This window comes from Pongo pygmaeus, chromosome 1 (assembly GCF_028885625.2).
Source record: "Pongo pygmaeus isolate AG05252 chromosome 1, NHGRI_mPonPyg2-v2.0_pri, whole genome shotgun sequence".
Taxonomy (NCBI): domain Eukaryota; kingdom Metazoa; phylum Chordata; class Mammalia; order Primates; family Hominidae; genus Pongo; species Pongo pygmaeus.
Genome location: NC_072373.2, coordinates 207,672,325 through 207,690,229, shown reverse-complemented (window position 1 = coordinate 207,690,229; position 17,905 = coordinate 207,672,325). Strand labels below are relative to the sequence as shown.

The window sequence follows — 17,905 nt, the reverse complement described above, 5'->3', positions numbered from 1 at the left end:
AGGTGGAGTTCAAGACCAGCCTGGGCACAACACAGTAAGATCCCGTCTCTATAAAAAACGGTAAAATAAAATAAAATTAGAAGGTACAGTGGCATATACTTGTAGTCCCAGCTACTTGGTAGGCTGAGGCAAGAAGACTGCTTAAGCCCAGGAGTTTAAGGTTCCAGTGAGCTATGACTGTGCCACTGTATTCCAGCCAGGGTGACAGATCAAGACCCTGTCTCTAAATAAATAAGCAGATAGACAGATAGATAGACAGGAATTAAGGTAGACTCTAAGGTGGCTGGGCTGAATTTGTAGAGGGACAGCATTATCATCAATTCAAATGGAGATGACCTTAGATGGAGCAGTCTGAGAAGGAAGATGAGGAGTCTCATTTGGGACATGTGTATGTGATGTATATTAGATGTGTAAGGGCCCATTTGAAATTCTTGGTAACGATTTAAAGTGAAACCAATCCACAAAGTTCTATCTTTTTCTCCAGTCTTGTTCAGCTGGCTGAACAGACAAAAGAATAGAGAAACCAGAGTTGGACTGAACCAGATCGAAGCACTGCAGAACAAAGCAAAAGAAGGACAGGAGAGCAGAGGATGTGTGTGAGGGACTTAATTTCACTCAGTACAGAAGGAGGTGAAGAATAGTGAAAATATAATAGAAACTAATGAATTGAAGGTCCCAAGGGGACTTGAAGGCTTGTTGGAGTAAGAGTACCAGGTACCAAAGGAAACTAAGCCTGAAATATAGAAGACAGAAATCAGAGAGGGACTTCAAGGAATTGAAATCACGGAGGGACTGTAGTTATTGATAATGTCAAAAACGAAGGCATAATCATAGGAATCCTGTGGGGGAGTAGGGAGAAGTAGAAAACAAGATCATTAGAAGAGAGAAATAATTGAGAGGTAAAGGTGTTGCAAGGGTCACCAGCATGTAAGCACCATAAATCAACAGGAATAGTGCTGGAAAGAGTGATGTTAAGACAGAATCCGAAGTTGTTGAGAAGTTAGGGGCAGTGACTCAGGGCGTCAATAGATGGCAGCAACAATAGGGTATCCGGTGATGTCGTCCAATAAGATTACATGTAAAACTCAAGGATAAGAGTGAAGAAACAGTCTGAGACATAAGAGAAAAACAGCCACCACTGGAGAGGGAAGAAATGACTCCGACAATGATCCTATGAGAAAGCTCAGGGCAAAAGAAAAACAACTGAAATTGGGCCTGGAGGAGACGCCAAATGCCAATTCTCTCCAAGCCTGATTCTTCTAATGGCTGCACTATAAGCCTAGAGCCACCAGATGGAGCCCAAGCTCAGCTCCTCAAAAACACCAACGCTTGAAGGTGTTGAAAAGACCACGCCTTCCGCTTCCATTCAGATTTTGCCCACCCCGATTATTGCTCCCTGTCCATCACTCTGCTTCTCTGGGTACATCTTTCTCTGTCCTCTCATCTTTGCCTCTTTTGGTCCCCCTTCTCCTTTCCCCAGCCTACCTGCTTCCTCATTCTCAAAAATGGAGAGGGAAAAAACCTCCTATAGTTTATGTTTTTAAAAAGAAACCTTTTCCCTTTTAAAAACTCTTGCCTTTGGCCTTCTGCCCAGTGGTACAGTTAAAACCTTGTCAATTTACACACAGGGTTGGTTTGGGGGGACTTAATTAAGTTTAGACCACACACCAATTTTAAATGAGTGTATGATACAAAGGATCTGTGTTGCCATCGTAGTCACTGGAAGACAAATGATATATGATTCATCTATAAAGTGCTTTAAAACAGCATATCCTCATAAATATGCTTAAACCATTAAATTGTGTATTTTAAAGAGATAAACTTCACGATACATAAAGCGTATCTCAATAAAGCTGTTAAAGAAAACCCAGCTTATCCTCAAACTGTAGCATTCTCTCAGCACATCTTATTTATACTAGCTTATACTATAGTTTTCACAATCTCTTTTTCAAAAGAAGGAAACGTTAAACCTTAGTATAGCCCCATCTATAAATTATCATAATTCTGAATTAGGAGAGTCTGGGAATTATACCACTGTTTTATTTATTTGGCTTTTAGTGCCAATTTTATGTTTTATTCAAGACTCTGGATGATATGAATCAACTAGTACAGGCAATGAAAAAGCTAAACCCAGTAAATATGTAGCAAATACTTACTGGAAACATACAGAGAAAGCAAGTATTACACACCACTGCTTAAAACTCTCTATAAAGGTCCTGGCTACTGTCAGGATAAAGTCCAAATTCCCCATGATGGCACCCAAAGCCCTTCATGATGTGGCCCCACCAGCCTCTTCATCTACATCCTCGCCCTCCCTCTTCCCTCTGGGCCCTCACTAGTTTGATTCCTTCTCATTTCTTCAGATCCCACTTTAGACAAGGCATCCTTCTGGAAAATTCTGGAGTGCCTTCTTCAAACCCCAGGCCAGATCTGGGCCTCTCTTTTTTGCTTTCACAGTCTGCTACATGGTTCCCATCACAGAATCTATCACACTCTATTGCAGTTTTATTTACTCGATTCTTCTCTCCAACTTGTGTCACCACTATATTCTCAGTACCCAGCAGGGAGCCTAGCACACAGGGAATGCTGAAAATTCGATGAATTTGACTGATGAGTGAGCCTCCTAATTATCAAATAGTTTGTCGGCCCTTTGGCAATGACCATTAACAGAAAATAATAAGAATGTCCATGACCTAATCATGGATTACAAAGGAGAAAACAGATGGCAAGAGTGAACAGACAGCACAGAATCTCAGGCCCTGTGGTAATGCTCTGAATGATCTCATCCCTAGCCCTGTGCCACCTGCACAATGTCTCAACCACAACACTCTCCCCCTGACCCGCTGGGAAGCCCTTTCTTGCAGGTCTGTGCCACACAAACAGGACACAGATTCAAACCCACAGCACTCACAGGACACAGATTCAAATCCACAGCACTCACAGGACACAGATTCAAACCCACAGCACTCACAGGACACAGATTCAAACCCACAGCACTCACAGGACACAGATACCAAACCCACAGCACTCACAGGGTGTCCAGCTCTAGTTAACAGGACACAGATACCAAACCCACAGCACTCACAGGGTGTCCAGCTCTAGTTAACAGGACACAGATACCAAAACCACAGCACTCACAGAGTATCCAGCTCTAGTTATCCGACCAAGTGTTGGAGAAGTAGTAGAAAACATTTCTGGATCTTCCTCCACTCCTCAGAATGAGATTTCAGAGCCAGAAGGTAGCTAAAGATCATTTAGTCAACTGGTTTTCAAACTAGACTCAGCAAATCCCCTTGGGGTCATTTAGGGGAAAGACAACAGGGGAGATATTTTGAGCAGGCTGAACTCCAGGCTCCTTTCACTTACTCAACCAAAGCAACTGATTTTAGCTTCTTACCATATTGGGCTTCCCCTACATGACTTTATTAAATAAAGAATTCTACATAGCTTTTATTTAAAATAAAATCACTTACTTCATTCAAACCCCTTATTTTAGAAACAAGGAAACGGACTCAGAAGTAAATACTGTGCTTTTTCCAGCAGTTTAGCAAAGTCAAGGACTTCAGTCTCCTGATTCTATATTCAGGATTCTTCCCATTATGCAAAATCACCTCCTTATAAACTCTTAAGCATTTTTACAAAATGAGGAGTTCTGAGCACTACTCTATAAACAAACTAACAATGACAAAAGAGTATAAAGGAACAGATAAGTACAACCACAAATAGGGCAGTACTATACTACAGGCAATACTAAGTACCTTATATACATGATTCCTGCAGGTATCAGGAATCTCAGATCATTTACTTTACATGTTCCTACATTACTCCACGGAGGTTTTCCCTCAATGTCCACACAAAGACAATATGGTAATCCCTGGGCATGTAAAATGCTTAGCAGAATACCTTGCACATAAGTCACAACAAACAGTAAGCTACTACTATTATTCTATTCAGCTTTCACAATAACCTTATGGGGCAAGGACTCTCAAATTTTCCCAAAGTACACAGCTAGCAAGGATAGTCAGAGCGAATCTAGGTCCAATTCCAAAGTTTATATTATTTTAAGAATACCATACTGTTTGGCCAAGTCACTGATTTTCTCTATGCTTTAGTTCCTCTGAAAAAATAAAAGAATATCAACTACCTTACAGCAACACTATGCAATAAAGTTAGCAAAAGCACTTTGAAAAGTCCTAGGCATACCTAAAGTAAGTTTCATCAGGGAGAATCCTCCTAAAAATAGTGATTCACTAAGATCATCCCTTCTCCCCAGAGTAAACAAGGAACTAGACTGAAAATGGGGTTAGGAGGTCACTTATCTCTGACCTTTTGGCCCTAAGTAGCCAGAGTAAGAAATGCTTTGCTACCTCCTGGATCATCCAAAAGCAAAGTAGACACCTCTCTTCCTACTGCCTCCCTTACTCTGTGTTAAGTATGTTTATCCAGGCAAAATTCATTTATTTAGCAGACATTTATAGAACACCTATGATGCACCCAGCATTTTGCCAAGACAAGTAGAAAATCTTACCCTTGCCTTTAAGGAATCATACAGATATAACCAATTATAAAACAAAGATAAAGAAGCCTTCCCTGGCCAGCTTACATAAGATAGCACCCACCCTTTCGTGTCCTGTCTTCTATCCTGCTTTTTTTTCCTTAGTATATTGTACCATCATACATATAACCGGAAGCTCAGAAGAAGTGATTAAATGTGCCTAAGGGTGGGGTCTGGGAAGGAAATTGTTTATATTAAACCTTGGGAAATCATAAGAAGGTTTTTACAAAGGGAAGGACAGTCTCACTTTTCATGCCAACTTCCCCTACATTAGTACCTGGCTCAGTTCTAATTCACGCTAGCAACATACAGTGCCAACTGTTTCTCATTCAGGGCTCTTTCTATCAAAGTTCCTGAACCCAGTTCCAAGTGGCCCCATCCAGCATTTTGGAGGGTGGCTCTTCTTCCTGTCCTGGCAGATCAGGAAGGTCTGAAATAGAACATAATCAGGGCTGCCCTGCCCCTTCTCCCAACACAGCTGCCATGATTCACTTCCTGTTCCCAATAGTCATTTAAAGAGGGGTCGGCAAACTTTTTTTTAAAAAGTTTGATAGTATACATATAAGTATGCAAACTTAGTTTGAGAGTAAATATTTTAGGCTTTATAGGATCTAAGGTTTCTATTCCAGCTACTGAACTCTGACAATGTAGTGATGAAGCAACCACATATATACTGTACAGAAGTGAATGAACATAACTATGTTTCAATTAAACTTGATTTAAAAAAAAAACAAGCAGTGGGGAGGACATGGTAGCTCATGCCTGTAATCCCAGCACTTTGGGAAGATGAGGGGAGAGGATTGCTTGAGGCCAGGAGTTCAAGGCCAGTCTTAGCAATACTGCAAGACCCTGTCTCTACTTAAATAAATTATTAAAAATTTAAAAAGCAAAAGACAGTGGGCCTGTCTGCCAGAATTTGCCAATCTCTGATCTAAAGGATAATGGGAGCCATTTTATATTTTTATTTTATTTTATTTTATTATTTTATTTTATTTATTTTTATTGAGACAGGGTCTACCAGGCTGTCATGCAGTGGAGCTATCACAGCTCACTGCAGCTTCCACCTTCTAGCCTCAAGCAATTCTCCCACCTTAAGTCTCCCAAGCAGCTGGGACTACAGGCACATGCCACCATGCCTGGCTAATTTTTCTCATTTTTTTTTTTTTGGAGAGAAGGGGTCTCTATGCTGACCAGGCTGGTCCCAAACTCCTGGACTCAAGCCATCCTCCCACTTCGCCCTTCGAGCCTTCTAAAGTACTGGGATTACAGACGCGAGCCACTGGCCCTGGCCAAGAGCTATTTTCAAGCAGCTTCCTCCTGACCACTTGTAGTTAACTGTTTTAAAATCTTAGGCTGTCTAAGCCTCACCATCAATTCTTGCACATTTCTATCTAATTACAGGGCTTACATTATTTTTTCCAGAATCACAAATTCATGTATTTTGGATATGCAAACTCAAGAGTTAGGGACCCAGCTAGCATATAGAGATTCTTCATGTTGGAAAGGATTTAGAGATCATCTAGTCCAACCTCCCACTCAATGCGGACGTTATCTAGCAAGTAGTTACTCAGTTTGCATTCAAACACTTCTAATGACAAGAATGACAGTCACTTCCTCCCGATACAACTCACTCCATCTTTGGACAGCTCTAAGGTAAGATACCCTACTTATTTTTCTTCTTGGCACATTTAACCACCTGATTACTTGTAAATTTATTTACGTTGATTCTTCTTACCAGAAAGTAGGATGCATGAGGTCAGAAGTGTACTTTTTTGTGTTTGTAATTTTTTTACTGCTGTATTCCCTGCCCCTTGAACAGTGCCTAGTACATAAAGAGTATAAAATAGTTGTTTATTGGGAAGGAGGGAGGGAGGAAGAGAGGGAGAGAGAGAGGGAGAGAGGGAAGGAGGGAGGGAGTGAACAAACTAACAAAACAATGCTGCATTCGGGGAATTTAATTCAGCATGGCTGACAACAGAGACACAAGGGGAAGAGCAATTAACTGGTAAGGTCTGGGTGGTAGGTTTGAGGCCCCTGAAATGTCACAGTAAGTTCAGAGGCTGAAGGCGTACTATTTGAGGAACATTCCCTTATCTCCTTTCCTTCCAAGCCCCCCGCAACCCACAGCCATTCCAATGGTAAACATCTTTTTTTCTTTTTTCTTTTTTTTTTTTTTTTGAGACGGAATCTCCTTCCATCGTCCAGGTTGGAGTGAAGTGGCACGATCTCAGCTCACTGCAACCTTCGTTTGCCGGGTTCAAGGGATTCTCGAGAACTGCCTCAGCCTCCCGAGTAGCTGGGATTACAGGTGTGTGCCACCACGCCCAGCTAATTTTTCTATTTTTAGTAGAGACAGGGTTTCACTATGTTGCCAACACTGGTCTTGAACTCCTGACCTCAAGTGATCCACAAGCCTTGGCCTCCCAAAGTGCTGGGATTACAGGTGTGACCCACCACGCCTGGCCCAGTGGTAAACATCTTTTAATGCATCTGTTCTCTGAGGCCTTTTCGAACCATCCTTCCCCACAAGAGAAATGTACCATCCTAAATTCTGTAGATGCTTCTATCACTATATCCATGATACTTAAAATATCTGTCATCCTCTGCTGGGCTCTGAGAGCAGGGACTGTGTTATCTTCATTTTTCAGTCCTGGGCACTGAATACAGTGACAGGGGCAAGGTAGGAACCTTATAAATGTTTTGTAAATAATGTAATAGTTTTATTGTATTCTGTACGGCCAAATTTACATAAAGGGGACTATTTTCTGATCTAGGCACTACATTCTAGGAAAGATGCTTAGCCTTTATGCCAAAGGCTGAAATGCAAGTGCCAAAGAGATCAGGCCAATGACTTAAATGAGTTAAAGGGCCTAGAAGGACTATGGCTAAGTGTAGGGACCAGCCCCACAGGGTCGGTGGGTTTCTCCCCATGTGCGGCGATGAGAGAGTATAGAAATAAAGACACAAGACAAAGAGATAAAAGAAAAGACAGCTGGGCCCGGGGGACCACTACCACCAATGCGCGGAGACCGGTAGTGGCCCCGAATGTCTGGCTGAGCTGTTATTTATTGGATACAAGGCACAAGGGGCAGGGTAAAGAATGTGAGTCGCCTCCAATGATAGGTAAGGTCACGTGGGTCACGTGTCCACTGGACAGGGGGCTCTTCCCTGCCTGGCAGCCGAGGCAGAGAGAGGAGACAGAGAGAAAGACAGCTTACGCCATTATTTCTGCATATCAGGGACTATTAGTACTTTCACTAATTTACTACTGCTATCTAGAAGGCAGAGCCAGGTGTACAGGATGGAACATGAAGGTGGACTAGGAGTGTGACCACTGAAGCACGGCATCACAGGGAGACGGTTAGGCCTCCGGATAACCGTGGGCAGGCCTGACTGATGTCAGGCCCTCCACAAGAGGTGGAGGAGCAGAGTCTTCTCTCAACTCCCCCGGGGAAAGGGAGGCTCCCTTTCCTGGTCTACTAAGTAGCAGGTGTTGTTTCCTGACACTTTTCGCTACCGCTAGACCACAGTCCGCCTGGCAATGGGCGTCTTCCCAGACGCTGGCGTCACCGCTAGACCAAGGAGCCCTCTGGTGGCCCTGTCCGGGCATAACAGAAGGCTCGCACTCTTGTCTTCTGGTCACTCCTCGCTATGTCCCCTCAGCTCCTATCTCTGTATGGCCTGGTTTTTCCTAGGCTATGATTATAGAGCAAGGATTATTATAATATTGGAATAAAAAGTAATTGCTACAAACTAATGATTAATGATATTCATATACAATCACATCTAAGATCTATATCTGGTATAACTATTTTTGTTTTATATTTTATTATACTGGAAGAGTTCATGTCCTCAGTCTCTTGCCTCGGCGCCTGGGTGGCTTGCCACCCACAGCTAACAGGGGCTATGCCCTACTTTTATATGTAATCTCTTAAATGTAGCCAATGAATTCAGATTTCAAAAAAGAGGAAATAAAAAGAACACCACTGTATAGGCCCTCCAAAACACACATGCCTGCAAGTGGATATGGGAAGCAAATTTGCAACCTGTATTGGACAAAGGGATTAAGTAAGGGAGTAATACAATCAGAACTGCAGTTTTTGAAAGACCATTCTAGCAGGATAAACTAGGGTGCTATTGTAATAGTCAAAGCAAGAGATGGGATAAGGGCCTGAATCAGGACAGTAGCAATGGGGTAAAAGGGTGGGATGGATGAAAGATGACCTGGTCTTGCCCAGTTCTAATAATGAAGTCCAAGATTGTATGAACTAATCTGGTAGCCACAGTACCAGTTTGTAGGTTCATACTGGCTTTGTTTCCAAATAAACTGTTAAATCTCATTTTTAATAACTGAAATATGGGGCTTAATTCTTTTGCAGGCAATGTGATACAATGATTAAAGTTTACGAACTCTGAAGCCAGGCAGCCTAAGTTCAAACCCTGACTGTACTAGCTACTAGCTGTGTGACCCTGGATAAGTCATTTGACTTCTCTATGCTTCAATACCTATAAAGTTACGGTATGCGTAAAATTGCTTATACTAGTACCTGGTCCATAATAAGTGTCATGTAAGTTTCAGCTTAAATTATTATTTATTATTTTTGGATTTCAACTTCTTAGTTTCAATCCCTTGACTAAATATTCTCTACACTGTCTAGCCTGCAAACATTCACTATTTAAGTCTCATAGGCATGTCTTTTCTATATCTTCATCCAAATTGATGTTCAAAAACAAAATATAACCAAAAACAGCCCTATAGAATGTCATTAAAAACACCTCCTATAGATTAACACTGATCTACTACAATTCCTGAGTGCAATTACTCAACAAGCTCCAAAGCCAGGTCAAATTTTTTTTTTGTCTTGGGATCACGTGAGAAAACATTAAATACCTAATTTTAGCACTTAAGACACATTACCTTTGTAGTACATTCCAATCCTCCAGTGACCTAGGAATCTTTCCAAAAATGAAATGCTCTGATATATATCAAACTGCTATATGGTAATTATCTCTGGATAATGTGCTTTTTTTCTGTTTTTGCTTATGTCTATTCTCTAATATTTTTATACTGAACTTGTACCGATCGTTTAAATAAAATCATGGCAAGGCTTAAAGAAAAAAAAGAATTGTTATCAGCTAGCATGATTTATTCTTAGTGAACACAAGCTGGCTTCTAGGGGTCACTGTTCTCATTCTTTGATCAATCAATTTTAGAATTTTACCAGAGACCACTGTCAAGTTTCCAATGACATCCTCAAACCCCTGTGACCCAGACGTTAACTCCAAATAAATCAAACATCTCTCAAACGGGCACAGTGGCTCATGCCTATAATCCTAGCGCACTTTGGGAGGCTGAGGCAGGCAGACAGCTTGAGCCCAGGAGTTCAAGACCAGCCTCGGCAACATGGTGAAACCCTTTCTCTACAAAAAATACAAAATTTAGCTGGGAGTGGTGGCATGCACCTGTAGTCCCAACTTCTCAGGAGGCTAAGGTGGGAGGATCAACTGAGCCTGGGAGGTCGAAGCTACAATGAGCTGAGATCACACCACTATACTCCAGCCTGTGTGACAGAGTGAGACCCTGTCTCAAAAAACAAAACCAAAAATTTAAATTAAAAAAAAAAATCAAACATGTCTATGGGGAGAATTAGAATTTGAGAGCCTTCAAAATATGTCTAGAATCCATTGCTTTCTGGTTAGCCACCACTACCACCCAGGTCCAACCTACCATCATCCCTGCCCTGGACTACTGATTACTGCAAAAGCTTCCTAACTTGCCTCCCTGCTCGCTCCCATCATTGTTCATCCTTCCCCACCCTCCACAGTCTGTTCTCCCACAACAACCAGAGTAGGCCTTTTAAAACATCAGTCAGATCAAGTCAGTCCTCTGCTCTAAACTCTTTAGTGCACCTCACTTAGAATACAATGCACTCCAAAGGTGTCACATGGCTGTAAGGCCCTACATGATCTAGGTCCCATCACTCATCTGCTGCTCCTTCCCTACTACTCCACTCCAGCCACGCGGCCTCCTTATGGGTCCTTATACAGGACCAGTTACACTCATCCCTCAGAGATTTTATACCTGCTGTTCCCTCTGCCTAGGATGCTTTTCCCCCAGATATCTCCCTGGCCAGACTCCTCACTTCTTTTAGATCTTAGCTTAAAATATCACCTCATCAGAGGCCTTCCTTGATTGCTGTACATAAAGGAGCAATCCCTCAGCTCCCCACCACTATCACCTTACGCTGCTTTTTTGTCTTCTTAGCATGTACTATCTAGTGGATGTTATTTGTCTGTTTACCTGTTTATTTATTTATATCTAATTATTCATTTTTATCTGTTTCTACCCATTAGAATATAATCCTTGAGAGCAAGGACTTTTTCTGTTTTGTTTAATGCAGTATACTTAGTTCCAATAACTAAGGCATGTAGTAAGTGGTCAATTTTTGTCATCAGAACATTAGCCCCAGTATATAGCGAAATATTTTATGTGTAATAGGTATGTGTAGGCTGGGTGCAGTGGCTCACACTTGTAATCCCAGCACTCTGGGAGGCCGAGGTGGGCGGATCACCTGAGGTCAGGAGTTCAAGACCAGCCTGGCCAACACGGTGAAACCCTGTCTCTACGAAAAATACGAAAATTAGCCCAGGCGTGGTGGCACACACTTGTAATCCCAGCTACTCGGGAGGCTGAGACAGGAGAATCACTTGAGCCCAGGAGGCGGAGGTTTGCAGAGGCAGTGAGCCAAGATCGCACCAGTGCACTCCAGCCTGGGCAACAGAGCAAGACTCCGCCTTGCAAAAAATAAAAAAAATACAGGGCAAGAGTTTGCCTTGAATTTTTCCACTCCTTCAAGAAGAGTTCTGTATTATCCCTAACTACACCTATTTCCTCAGAGGGGTTGACGTGAGAGCAAGAGGCTTTGTTAAGATTCCTTTCCTATGCCCAGTCACTGCTATGACGAGAACCCATTTCCCACTCATTCTCAGCTACCCTATTGCTCTACTTTCCTAGGGAAGCTTTCTCTATCATCCAGCTATCAGTAGCAACCAAGACCACCGGGTCTCTTGGCCACTGACTGTTCAAGTTCTCACTTCTATCTCTTCTATTTCATTAGTGCTCTCCTCTGCCTTAGCCAACACCAACCAATAAAATATTGGCACATAAAATCCATAAATGGCTAGGAAAAGAACCTAGTTGTTGATCAAAAGGTTTTGTATTTTGCTTTGCTTTTCCAAGGTTAAATCAGTCACAGCCTCAACCAAAAAGTAACTTTCTCAAAAGGGAAACATTATAGTGTAATGAAAATAACCCACTAGGGTGGTGGCTCATGCCTGTAATCCCAGCACTTTGGGAGACTAAGGCAGGAGGACTGCTTTAGCCCAGCAGTTTGAGACCAGCCTGGACAATACAGAGAGACCCAGTCTCTACAAAAAAAATTAGCTGGGCATGGTGGTGCACACCTGTAGTCCCAGTTACTAGGGAGGCTGAGGTGGGAGGATCACCTGAGCCCAGGAAGTCAAGGCTGCAGTGAGCCATGATCATGCCGCCGCCCTCCAGCCTGGGCAATGGGAGTGAAACCCAGTCTCAGAAAAAAAGGAAAGAAAATAATGCAGGTTTGAAACATAGTTCTACTACTTGTGTGAACTTGGAAGAGTTATTTAACCTCTTTAAGCTTGTTTCCTTGTGGTGATGACAACAGTACTTACCTCACAGGATTGGTAGGGAGATAACATGTCCAACAGGACTGCGCCCGACATAGAGTAAATATTCAATAAATGGTAGCTACTTCTTAAGGGTGGCCTAATTCTTACGGTTGCTGACTTCATGCAAGGATTTTTCACCCTCATCAGGTTGGTTGGTTACTCAGCATAGTATTTGGTTCATAACAGGCCATCACAAATACTGACTTTCCTCCCCACTTCCAATAGTGGCAAAATTATAGTGGCTTCAGAAACCACCCAATTCTATTGGTACACCCAGGTTTCACTGTACAACATACTTACCATGTAGGTAATTCAAGCTTTCCGTCAATACTTCCGGCGGCTCTCCCTATGCTTGCTGTTTTGGAAACAGTCACTCGCTATCTTTCAAAGGCAGTTGTCTCTTGACCTGGATAGAATATAAACAGAATGGAAGAGATAGGTAATGCATGAATCATACCAAGACTGAGGTGACCCAGAGGGCTTTCCCAAAGACTTTCACATACAATTCACTGTCAGCAAGGGGCCAAGGTAGGATCTGCATCTAGATCCTGACACTAAAGGAACCTGGCTAAGCTGGCTATTTCTCTCTCAGGAAAGTCAAGAAAGAATTTGGCTGTAGGAGACTTCCCCTTTCCTATAAGATGATATGGTCCTAGGGTAGAACCCACTGTCTTTGCTTAAATTAAAACACCCGAACATTCCTCAACAGTCTAAAAATGTACATGACATCTTACAGCTAGGAAGCATCTCAGAAATCAGCTACAGGTTGAGCATCCCTGATCTGAAAATCCCAAATTCAAAATGCTCCAAAATCTGAAATGTTTTGAGTGCCCACATGACTCCACAAGTGGAAAATTCCATACCTATCTCATTTGATAGGTCGCAGTCAAAATACAGGCACACAATACTCAGGTTTATTCAATGTCCCCTGGGGAAAAATAAAATAACTTTCAGGCTATATGTATAACGTGTATAGGAAACATAAATGAATTTCATGTTTAGACTTGGGTCTTATCCCAAGACATGTCACTATATACATGCAAATTTTTTTTAAAAATCTGAAATCTAAAACACTTCTGGTCCCAGGGATTTCGGATAAGGGATACTCAACCTTCAGTTAAATGTCCTTGTTTTACGGAAGGAAACTAAAACTTAGAAAGGGTGAATCACACAATTATTTAGCAGAAAAGCAAGGATTCTACTAAAAATAAGATGTTCTAGAAGATAGGAAAAAAACATCTGTGGAGTATTTACCAACCCTGAGCACTATGCTTTATGTTTTATATAAGACAATAAGAAGATAATGTTACCTCTACCTTACAGATAAAGAATTTAAGTTTCAAGAAGTGACTTGTCCAAGGTCTTACAGCTTGTTATTAAATGACAGAGTTTAAACTCAAGTCTGTCTGACTTTGAAAGTCCCTTCACCATGCTGGCTCTCATTTTGTTGCCTTCTAGACTTGGTCCTCAAAAGAGCCCTGAACCACCCAATATCAATTAGAACTAAAAATAGAGCTTCTCTTTCTGCAAACTTACCCTCCAGTTTTGAAACAAGCAGCCTTCTATAGGAGAGTTGAAAAGACTACCATCCCATTGAATCTTACCCCTAAAATTAGAGAAGAGCTACTAGAGATGGAAGATCTGGGTCAAACTTCTTGTGTTATCTTACTCTTGAGGAAAATGGAAAGGTAGCTTCTAAGCTAGTGGTAAACCTAAAGCTTTTGTACATAATCTTACATTCAAACTATCCTCCCTTCTTTCATCACAACTGCTTCCCTTACACATCCCTGCAAGCCACCTTGTGACTGCCTTCCACGACTATTGGTCCCTTTAATCCAACTTCCACACCCCCACCAAAACATGCACACATGCACACATACATGCACCTGCGCACGTGCATGAACACGCACACATACACACACACACACACAAATTCATCCCTGCCTCTATCTTCCTAGAGAGCAAGAAGGCTAGAATTATGATGGACAAATAATGACAGTTTTTTAAAAACAGCTTAAACGATGAGGGGAACAGTAGTAACTCAAACCTCAAGCGAATAAAATTTGAAAAGAATTTTTTTTTGTAGTGATGGGGTCACACTATGTCACCCAGGCTGCTCTGAAACTCGTGACCTCAAGCAATCTTCCCACCTCAGCCTCCCAAAGAGAAGAGTTATCGGCCAGGCACGGTGACTCACGCCTGTAATCCCAGCACTTTGGGAGGCCAAGGCGGGCAGATCACCTGAGGTCAGGAGTTCAAGACCAGCCTGGCCAATATGGTGAAACCCCATCTCTACTAAAAATACAAAAATCAGCTGGGCATGGTGGCATGTGCCTATAATCCCAGCTACCCAGGAAGCTGAGGCAAAAGAACCTCTTCAAACCAAGAGGCGGAGTTTGTGGTGAGCCCAGATCGCGCCACTGCACTCCAGCCTGGGCGACAGAGTGAGACGCTGTCTCAAAAAAAAAAAAAAAAAAAGTTACTGATAATAAAAACAGCTAGAAAATAAGTATAAAAAAGGATCTAGGCCAGGCACAGTGGCTCATGCCTATAATCCCAGCACTTTGGGAGGCCAAGGCAGGAGGATTGCTTGAACCCAGGAGTTCAAGAACAGCCTGGACAACAACAAAGCAAGGCCCCCATCTCTACAAAAAAAATTTTTTAATTAGCTGGGCATGGTGATGTGCACCTATAGTCCTAGCTACTTGGGAGACTGAGACGGGAGGATCACCTGGATCCCAGAAGTTTGAGGCTGCTGTGAGCCACAACTGTCCTACTGCACTCCAGCTTAGATGACAGAGTGACGCTCTATCTTTAAAAATAATTTTAAAAACTATCTATACCAAGGCAGCACCCAAGAGATGGCTTAGGTGGATGTGGGGGAGGCTTTAGCTCTCCACCCTCTGCTTTTAAAATATAATCCAATGGAAGTTAAAGTAAGTGTGACTGGTATTCAAATAGTTTTAGGACAGTTCCACAGACTTTCCATCCTACCCCATCACCACCTGTCTCTTTCCCCCTCCCCACCCACCTTACACACACAACACCCACACACAAACACACCCCCCCACACACACACACACCTTCTTCTCCATAGCCTAAAACCTCTCCTACATAAAAATTCTGAACTCTAAGAAATGGTCACATAAATCTGGTCTATCTCCCCTAAGGTCTCTGCAGCCCTAACAGTGATAGCAGTGCCCCTGCTAAAATCTACTGTCCCAGCACCTACCACCTACTGCCAAATTTGCTGACATGTTACTAAGGCCCAGGGGCTTTTCTCTTCAAAACAAGACAGAATGCACTGCCAGAAGGAAAGAGGAACTCCAGCTAATCCTGATTTGTTTTCAACTGTCTACGTTCTCTCATATTTCTAAGGGGTAGAAGTAAGCAGCAACTGATTTCTTTCTTCTGAATGCCATTTACTTCTTGCATCCTCAGCGTACTCGCCCTCTGTCCCCAAAACAAAAGGATGACTGTAAACATCCTCAAATTCCTTAGTGATGCCACTTTAGAGAGCTTTCCACCATGACAGATCCATCCTCATCATTTCCCTCAAGCATCTCTTCTGGCACTTATTGTTTCTGTAACTGTTGATGGTGATAGTGGTGGTAGTATGTGTGTACGTGTCTGTCTGCCTAGAAGCAGAGACTAAAGGATCCTTACAGATCACAGAGTCCAACCACCTCATTTCCCAGAGGAGCAAGTGAGTCCCAGAGAGGAAAGGAGACTTGCCCAAGGTTACAAAACAAGTTCAAGTGAACATTTTTGTCCCCCAAATACTTTGATAATAGATAAAAATGTCAGTACAAAATTCTGCTTTCAGTATGACCCTCCCACAGACAACAACTATACTCTGGATAAAACACAAAAACTATCTGAAGTGAACAAGGGCTGGCAGATTTTGAAAATAAGTTGAAAGTTGGAAGAAAGGGCTGACATGGAATGAACTCATTTTTGGATCTCTAGCCTGAGGCTGGTCTAGCTGAAGTTCCAATCAAAAAACAAACCCTAGGCTTTCTGTCCTGAAGAAACAGCCCAGAGCAGCCACAGATCATGGGAAGTAAGAAAAAAAAGAGCTAGAAAAGGAGAGTCTCAGGTTGTGTGTGTAAATTCTACCCAGTCTCTGGCTGAACCCTGAGCCATGGAAGCATAGGACAGAATCCAAAGACCTCAGTTAAAGAGAAAAGAACTGAACTGAGATTTGAACTGCGACCCACTGCAGGTGTGACAGAGTTTGCAGTTTTGAGTCTGAGTTATTGTCTACTAAATTAAAAACATCAACAGAAACCAAAGTCTTCACAATACAACATTCACAATGTGAAGAATACAATTCCAAATTACATAAAGAACTAGAAAAAGCATCTGGGCACGGTGGCTCATGCCTCTAATCCTGGCACTTTGGGAGGCCAAGACAGGAGGATCATCTGAACCCAAAGTGTTTTTGAGACCAGCCTGGGCAACATAGTGAGACACTGTCTCTACAAAAAATGAAAATAAATTTAAAAAAATTAGCCAGGTGTGGTGATACATGCCTGTGGTCCCAGCTACCTGGGAGGCTGAGGTAGGAGGATCACTTCAGCCCAGTAGTCAAGGCTGCAGTGAGCCATGTCCACACCACTGCACTCCAGCCTGGGCGACTGACTGAGACCCTGTCTCAAAACAAAACAAAACAAAACAAACAAACAAAAAACACCTAGAAAAATTAAACCCATTTGCAATTTGCAAAGGAAAAGACAATCAGCAGAGGGCAACTCCAAGACAACCCAGATGCTGAAATTCTCAGACAAAGATATTAACACAGCTATTATAACTAAGATCAATGAGGTAAAAGAAAATATGCTCAAGGCCAGACACGGTGGCTCATGCCTGTAATCTCAGCACTTTGGGTGGCCGAGGCGGGCGGATCACGAGATCAGGAGATCGAGACCATTCTGACCAACATGGTGAAACCCCGTCTCTACTAAAAATACAAAAATTAGCCGGGTGTTGTGGCGTGCGCCTGTAGTCCCAGCTTCTCGAGAGGCTGAGGCAGGAGAATCGCTTGAATCCGGGAGGCAGAGCTTGCAGTGAGCCGAGATCCAGCTACTGCACTCCAGCCTGGCGACAGAACGAGACTCCGTCTCAAAAAAAGAAAAAAAAAAAAAAGAAAATGTGCTCAAAATGAAGGGGAAAACAGTAAACCTCAGAAGAGAAACTGAAAAAAAAAATTTAAGTGGAAATTTTTGACCAGAAATACAGTATCTGAATTTTTTTAATTCACTGAATGGGCTTAAGGACAGAATGGAGATGACAGAGGAAAGAGTCATGAAATGTGGAAGTAGAACAATAGAAATGATTCAACTGAAACAACTCTGGGTCATTCTCAGTCTCTAGAAAAACCACCCTCAGACCCTTTGCTAAAGTGTACACAGGGATAATTTTCTGTTATGAGAAAAATTGGTATCAGAGAGAAACAGAATAACTTGGGATCACAGAGTTTTCTAGTAGTCCTAAATTATATAGGAAGCAAGGGGAAAATAATTTTATTTTTCCTCCTATAATTGCTGAAGTAGCATTCAGGATTGTTCAGGAAAAAAGCCAGGAGGGATTTTAATAGTTTTTCTGCCTTGTGCAGTCTCTTCACCAAAAAGCCAACATGGT

At 42.3% G+C, this 17,905-nt stretch overlaps 1 protein-coding gene across 6 annotated transcripts in view; it reads right to left on the bottom strand.

The window, feature by feature from the left end:
• LUZP1 (leucine zipper protein 1) overlaps window positions 1-17,905 on the bottom strand; it is a 96,716-nt gene that overhangs the window by 12,665 nt on the left and 66,146 nt on the right. For all 6 annotated transcript variants that reach the window (XM_054501396.2, XM_054501439.2, XM_054501422.2 and 3 more), the window contains one exon: window positions 12,563-12,668. The gene's annotated coding sequence lies outside the window, so the exon portion shown is untranslated. The remainder of the gene's footprint in view (window positions 1-12,562; window positions 12,669-17,905) is intronic.